Genomic DNA, 6264 nt, shown 5'->3' with positions numbered 1-6264 from the left:
GTTTTGATATGTTGGTTATATTGCTGTATCTGTTTTTATGTGATAAATGTGCTGGTTTTACTGTAAAGTGTCTTCTGAGTAGCCTACCAAGTAAAGCACAATATAAATAAAATGCATTATTATTTAGCCTACTTTGCCTTAAAAGTGAGCAGAGAGAATTATTGTTCCTCGGGAAATGTACGCCAAGGACTCTAGGCTTAATTTCAAACCATTATTTACAACGCGTGAACATGTTTCACAACCATATGCACACATCTCTATAAGCTGTCTACTTCTAAATATCTTTGTACAATTAATGTTTATACAGAACAATCATAAAGGGACAAAAACTAGAAAAAGAAGTAAGTGACTTCAATAAACACATATGATCATATATATATGAGCATATACAGTATGTATATATGTGTGCATATATGTAAGCATATATGTAAAACAATAATCATGTTTTTTTTATTCTTCTGACAAGTGACAGCACCAAAATAAAAAGATTAAGAAGCATTGTGGTGTTCCAGGTGTGATGAATGTACACTACACTATATAAGTATATAGGCCATGTTATTTGTCCAGTGATGTGAGACTTATTGAGAAGGTTATGAAACCAAAGTAAGCTATAATAAAACATGTTAGGCCTACGTATTAAGGAGTAACACAAACTGACCTTTATTAGAGAAGGACAAGCAACAAGAAAATACAATCATTAATATATTGGTCTCTGACCAGTCTGCTATTATTATCATCTAGGAATATCGCTGCATTGTCCCACTTAGTCTCCGGAGCGTCCTTTATAAACCTGAAGCTGCACAGACCCAGGCCGCAGCGCTGCTCATCTCTACTTCTACAGAGAGAATGGACACTGATGCAACGCACAGGTCTGCCAGCAGGCAGCGGGCAGCGGGCAGCGGGCAGCGGCCGCATGCCAGGCAGCCTTGAAACACTACCATCCCACCGGGAAAAGTCCAGATTCTCCCGATAACCACTCCACATCTGGGTGCCAGTGCCACCATTTCTAACCATCTAAACAACTGCAATAGTAGGGGTTTAAATCAAACTCATGACAAAAATAGTGACAAATAATGCATGTTAATAAAAATAAAGCAGAACACATGCAGAAGACAATAGAATAATTTAAACGCGTTTATTTCGGATCAGAGCGGCGGCAGATTTAACACATGAGATGCCAGGATTAATCAAAGCCTGGCTGTTAGCCTGCTCTGGACCAGGCTAGCCGCAAAGAATAAATCTCCATGGTTACTTGGCTGGGTTTAATTCAACCTGGTTTCGTGCAACCAAGTCAAAGCTAAATTCATCCAGGATAACTAGACTATCCCGGCTTAATCCCTTATCCTGGTTTCTTGCAAAAGGCCCCAGGTGTGTTCTTCTGTTCCAACTGGCTGAATGATTACATGAACAAGCAGATAGCTCTTTGTATTTGTAGTCCCGAACTGCATAGCCTACAGCAAAAAATCTAACCACTGTCTTGCTAACACAAGCTACGTTCAGCTAACGTTAGCTAACAGCTCCAGGGCTAGTAAATCAGCACATAGGAGAATGTAAAGTCGCACATCAACTAAGCAGGTACCTGGTAGAACTATAAAATAGCATGGTGACCAGTAAAACTACCCTTGGCTAATTAAAACCAATAACTTACTTGCTTCAGGTTGGAGGTGGAGCAATTTGGACGCTGAAAGGAGGTTGGTTGCTGGCAATCAGAGGTTGCACTGCACCGTTATATTTCGTTCTCCCTATTCTTTCTTTAATGTGAAATGCTGTTTGAATTTCCAAGATAGAAACGCATTCCTGCCCTGGCTCTGTTGTGCCGGTTCCGGCTCCATCTCCACCTCTATCTGTGATCACACAAAAAGCTTTTTTTTTCATTTTCCTATTGGGGCTTCTGGGAAATGCATGGAGTTGCCTTAATTTATTTAGATAGCTAGTGAATAAACCTGTGGAACAGAGAAGTATTAATTCATTGATTTCAACAATTTAACTATTCTAAATATCACTTGTTTAAATTGTACCTGCAATTAATGGAATACAAGTACTCATAATTTGTTTTCTGAATACGTAATGCTGGAACATGTATTCCGTTACTCCCCAATACTGATAATACATGACACAGTGACAGCAGGATAAACCATAGTGATGTGAAGTAATGTATGTAAAAGCAATGTTTTTGTTTCCCACAGGTGGTTGCTCTGCGTGGACATGATGCTCCGTTCTCCATCTTGTCTGACCCAGTGTCATACTTTGTTGATGGATGATAGCTGACAGCGGCGCAGACAGCGTGTCAGAGCTTGTGTTTGGAACCGGAGGAGGCAGAAACGTGTCAGGCTGAAGGTTGTAAGGTTGCATCTGAATGTTGAGCAAAGTCACTCACTGTTGGAAGAGCAGCCCACATCAAGCCCTGTTGATTTAACAGAATATTTTTTGCTAGAGGGAACCTCCCAGCTTTTAAACCGACTCATCTGGGTTTGCAATTAAAGTGGCTGACTGAACAAATGAGGTGGAAGTCAATTCTTCACTCAACAACCCAGTTGTTAGGGCCTCGCCATTACAGGGGCTTGGCCCCTCCTCGCCATTTGCTGATATGACTTATTAGAAGTGGCAGGAAGCACCGGGCGATGTTGTGTGCACAAGATAGTTTGAATGGTGCGTGGGTGGAGGTACAATTACTGGGTTAAAAAGAGCACCAGGAAGCATGTAGAGCATTACAGTCTCAATAGGCTACTATAATTGAAATAATAAAGCTAAATCCGCAAATGTGTCCGGAGTTGGATAAATAAATGTTACAAAAATGCATTATGCTGTTTAAAATAACAAACCTATTGTTTTGTGCATTTGTATCATAGCCTACAAAATTTGTCATTAAGAGGCTTTCTATTTAGACAATGGTATTGGTCATCATGACTACATGACTAATAGCACAAATCTAACTTTCAATAACATTTTTGCCAGCCTTTTCTCTGTAGCATACAGCATTGTTCTCCACTGCTTACTCTTGAATTGTCAAGAAAAGAGTCAGATTGACATTTTATTGATTCTTGTGAACTTTTCTTTACCTCTGGCATGCTGGGATTTTTATGCTTTGGTTTGGATCATTGTGATATTAATTTCCTGGAGGGTGCATATAAAAATATCGTCTTTCACAGGATGCTTTTTCAATAGTTTGAAACAGGACAATATTGTCTTTTTCTGTCGACAGAGGGAATTCTATTCATACATTACGTAAGGGATAATGTAGAGCGATTCAAAACCCCTCTGCTTCCTGTCATGGTCCTGATCACCCTGTCGGGGTTGTATTCGCTATAACAACCACCTCACTTTACCTTATCCCGCTTATTACATGGCTACTTACCAAATAAAATCAATAATTTCACACAAAACAATGAGACTTTATTGATTTAAATATGATTGTATTTATTCCTCTGAAGAAGCAGTCCGTTCCGTCTCTATGGTTGGAATCCTGCATCTATAGCAACGTAAACTCTGTAGCTGTTTAATGCAACCCTTTGTCTATTACTCAACACCACCTTACAGGCTGTGGTAGTAGCCTAGCCTTATATTTTACGGGGTGCTGCTGTGGTGGACAAATTACCCTTCTGCTGTTTTAATCACTGCAGGAAATGACACAACATTAGCTGTAGCATTGTAGTGAGCTAGCGGGCTTTTGGCTGCTCTTATCCACATTAAACTGAACATTTCTGTAGTGAGACATGGTAAATGGGACTTTTTGGGGAATTTTTATCTTGACCTGTAAGTCCTCAATCTTGTTTCCTTTTTGAACAGCCGCTGCATGTTGACATTCACGTTTAACATGTTGCATTGTAGCTAAACTAGCTAATTAGCTAGCTAGCATTGTTTTCCCTACGGCTGTTACTGCGTAGCTATCATAGACCGTACATAAAGATGTAGAGATAGACGCTCAACAGATCTGCTGTCATTGCATAAAATTGGGGGACAGAAGTTGCTCCACATTTCCCTACTTTTTGCCAAAGCTGGTAAATTATCCAGACTTCTCTCAGCGGATTGATTGATAGCTGTCTTCCAGAGTGAACAGAACTGTGTCCATGCCAATGTTATGTTATACTTAGCAACAATCTGTTATCAAGAAAATAACATTAATAACCGAATTCTACATTGGAATTCAACCAAGCCATGTAATAATCAATATTAAACAGTACATTGCTTTGGGCAATACACACCACAATATATGCTGCATGTCTAGTTAACTTGCTATGTGCATGAACACTAAAAGTTACATTTTATACGAGATGTATGGGGTCTCTGTGATTGTGATATTTCTGCTAAAAGTAAAATACAGTTATCTGCTTTTAGCGTAGGAGATACTTTCATGCATGCATTTATGATAACTTTCACTGTTGGCCAAAGCAGTTCTATTATTATATATAAACCCTCCAAAGCTCTTAACCAATGAGATGTATTACTGGATTACTACTGTTTAGCTTGAGGATGTGTTATTAGCTCTATGGTCATTAATAAAGATGCATCCTAAAGATATCCTAAAGTACAGTATTTGTTACCCATACTGTTGAAATGTTACATGTCAATATGAAAAGTAATTTTAATACATACATCAAAATTCCCAAAGTGATTTATTTGATCCTAAAAGTTAGTAAAAAAAAAAAAACAATAAGAAAACCTGTTTGTAAATGTTTTACTTACAAATTAAAGTTCCAACAATGTCCATACAAACATTTCAGTGTCCCTCCTGAATTGATTGGCTAAATTTGATTATTCTCTCTCTCAGCAGACAATGGTTTCACACACTTTGTATCAAGCTATGGTAAAGAATAATGCAAATGCAAAGGTCACTGCTTTATTTAAAGGCTGAATGGGATGCATGTGCAGTGATTAATGTTGCTTTAGAGTTTAGACTTATTTGTCAGGGATCGTCCTGATTATGCACAGATTGGGAATAGAATGCCGGGCGCTGCAGCCTCCCTCCATACCTTCGCTCTGAAAATCCTTTTTTCTGCAGTGAAGAGTGAACATTAAAGTGAATGTGGAGGAGGAGTCCTCACTAGGGGGAGAGAGCTGGGGGTGGAGGAGAGGAGGGGGAGGTGTAGAGAGAGTAAGATACCAGCAACACAGGCAGATAGCGAGGTATACACTAGGAGAAGAGAGGCTTCGGTGGAAAGAGTATGAGCATCTTAACAGAGCAGCTCTGCTGGGAGTCTTGCTCCTAATCTGAGAGGAAGCTTTGGATACTGTCCACCCATCGTCAGCCTGGTAGGTTTATCATACTGCATCTTCCTGATCTGCATGCTGATTCTGCAGGAATAGAAATGTTGGAAATAACATCTGCAATTCAAATGTATGACATACAATCAGCATCTTCCTTGTAATCATTTTAGTGTAAGATGCAGAAGCTGGTCGACTGATGTCTAAAGTTAACACTTGCCAGATGAAGCTTTAACATCACAAGTCTTATTATGAGTCTTATTATCTTGCTTATTGACAAAGATGGTACACTCTTCTGTGAAAATAGAGATGTTTTCCCATAGAGTCTGGTCAAGGCTGGGCTACTGTACATCCGCATCACCCTCCTCCTCCTCTCTGGCTTTGCTTTTTTTATTACATATTGATTGATATCCCAAAACTCTAATTGTACCCTCAAAAACGTCACATTGAGCTCAGCCAAACTCTGCAAATTCCACCAGCTGTCAGGTCCCACACGCGCTATTACTAGTTCACAAAGCTCCTGTATGCCTATCCCTGTTTGCTCTGATCTATTCTGAGACTTTTGCGTTTATTCTGGCTGGAGTCATAGCCCTGATATCCCATTGCAGTCAGAACGCAATATCAATTCAGAGTGTTTTCCCTAGTGGGAAGAATGGAGAATCAGCCTCAACATGAAAGAGGCTGCTGAAGTCATGCATTGACACAGAGGAAATTTCTCTGCAGCGTCAACCACCCGATGCTATAACCCTGCCTCTGTACAGGGATAATAAGAACACATTCCTACCATCTCCACTTTAAAGTATCATTTATTTCCCAGTGACTGGGATTGATTTTGTTCTGTCCTGATTCTGATTATACAGACAGATCGGCAGCAGAGTGTGTACTCACAGGATTTTGAAAATTTAATTAAATGTTTAATAATTCATTTTAGGCTGGTTATTGCTGAGATTTGAGGAATGAGTATGAAAAAGTATGAAAGCCTGAGGATGACTTCACTACAGTTTTTAAGGGTCCATATTTACATGAGTTTAATTCCCTTTAATTTGGCTTTACTGTCGTAAA

At 39.4% G+C, this 6264-nt stretch overlaps 1 protein-coding gene across 1 annotated transcript in view; it reads left to right on the top strand.

Annotated features, from left to right (window-relative positions):
* The first annotated feature begins 5061 nt into the window (after positions 1-5061).
* Positions 5062-6264, top strand: part of galr2b (galanin receptor 2b) — a 12379-nt gene continuing 11176 nt past the window's right edge. The window contains exon 1 of the mRNA XM_032538115.1: positions 5062-5250. The gene's annotated coding sequence lies outside the window, so the exon portion shown is untranslated. The remainder of the gene's footprint in view (positions 5251-6264) is intronic.

Source organism: Etheostoma spectabile, chromosome 15, assembly GCF_008692095.1.
Source record: "Etheostoma spectabile isolate EspeVRDwgs_2016 chromosome 15, UIUC_Espe_1.0, whole genome shotgun sequence".
Lineage (NCBI taxonomy): Eukaryota > Metazoa > Chordata > Actinopteri > Perciformes > Percidae > Etheostoma > Etheostoma spectabile.
This window is presented reverse-complemented; position numbering and strand designations above follow the sequence as displayed.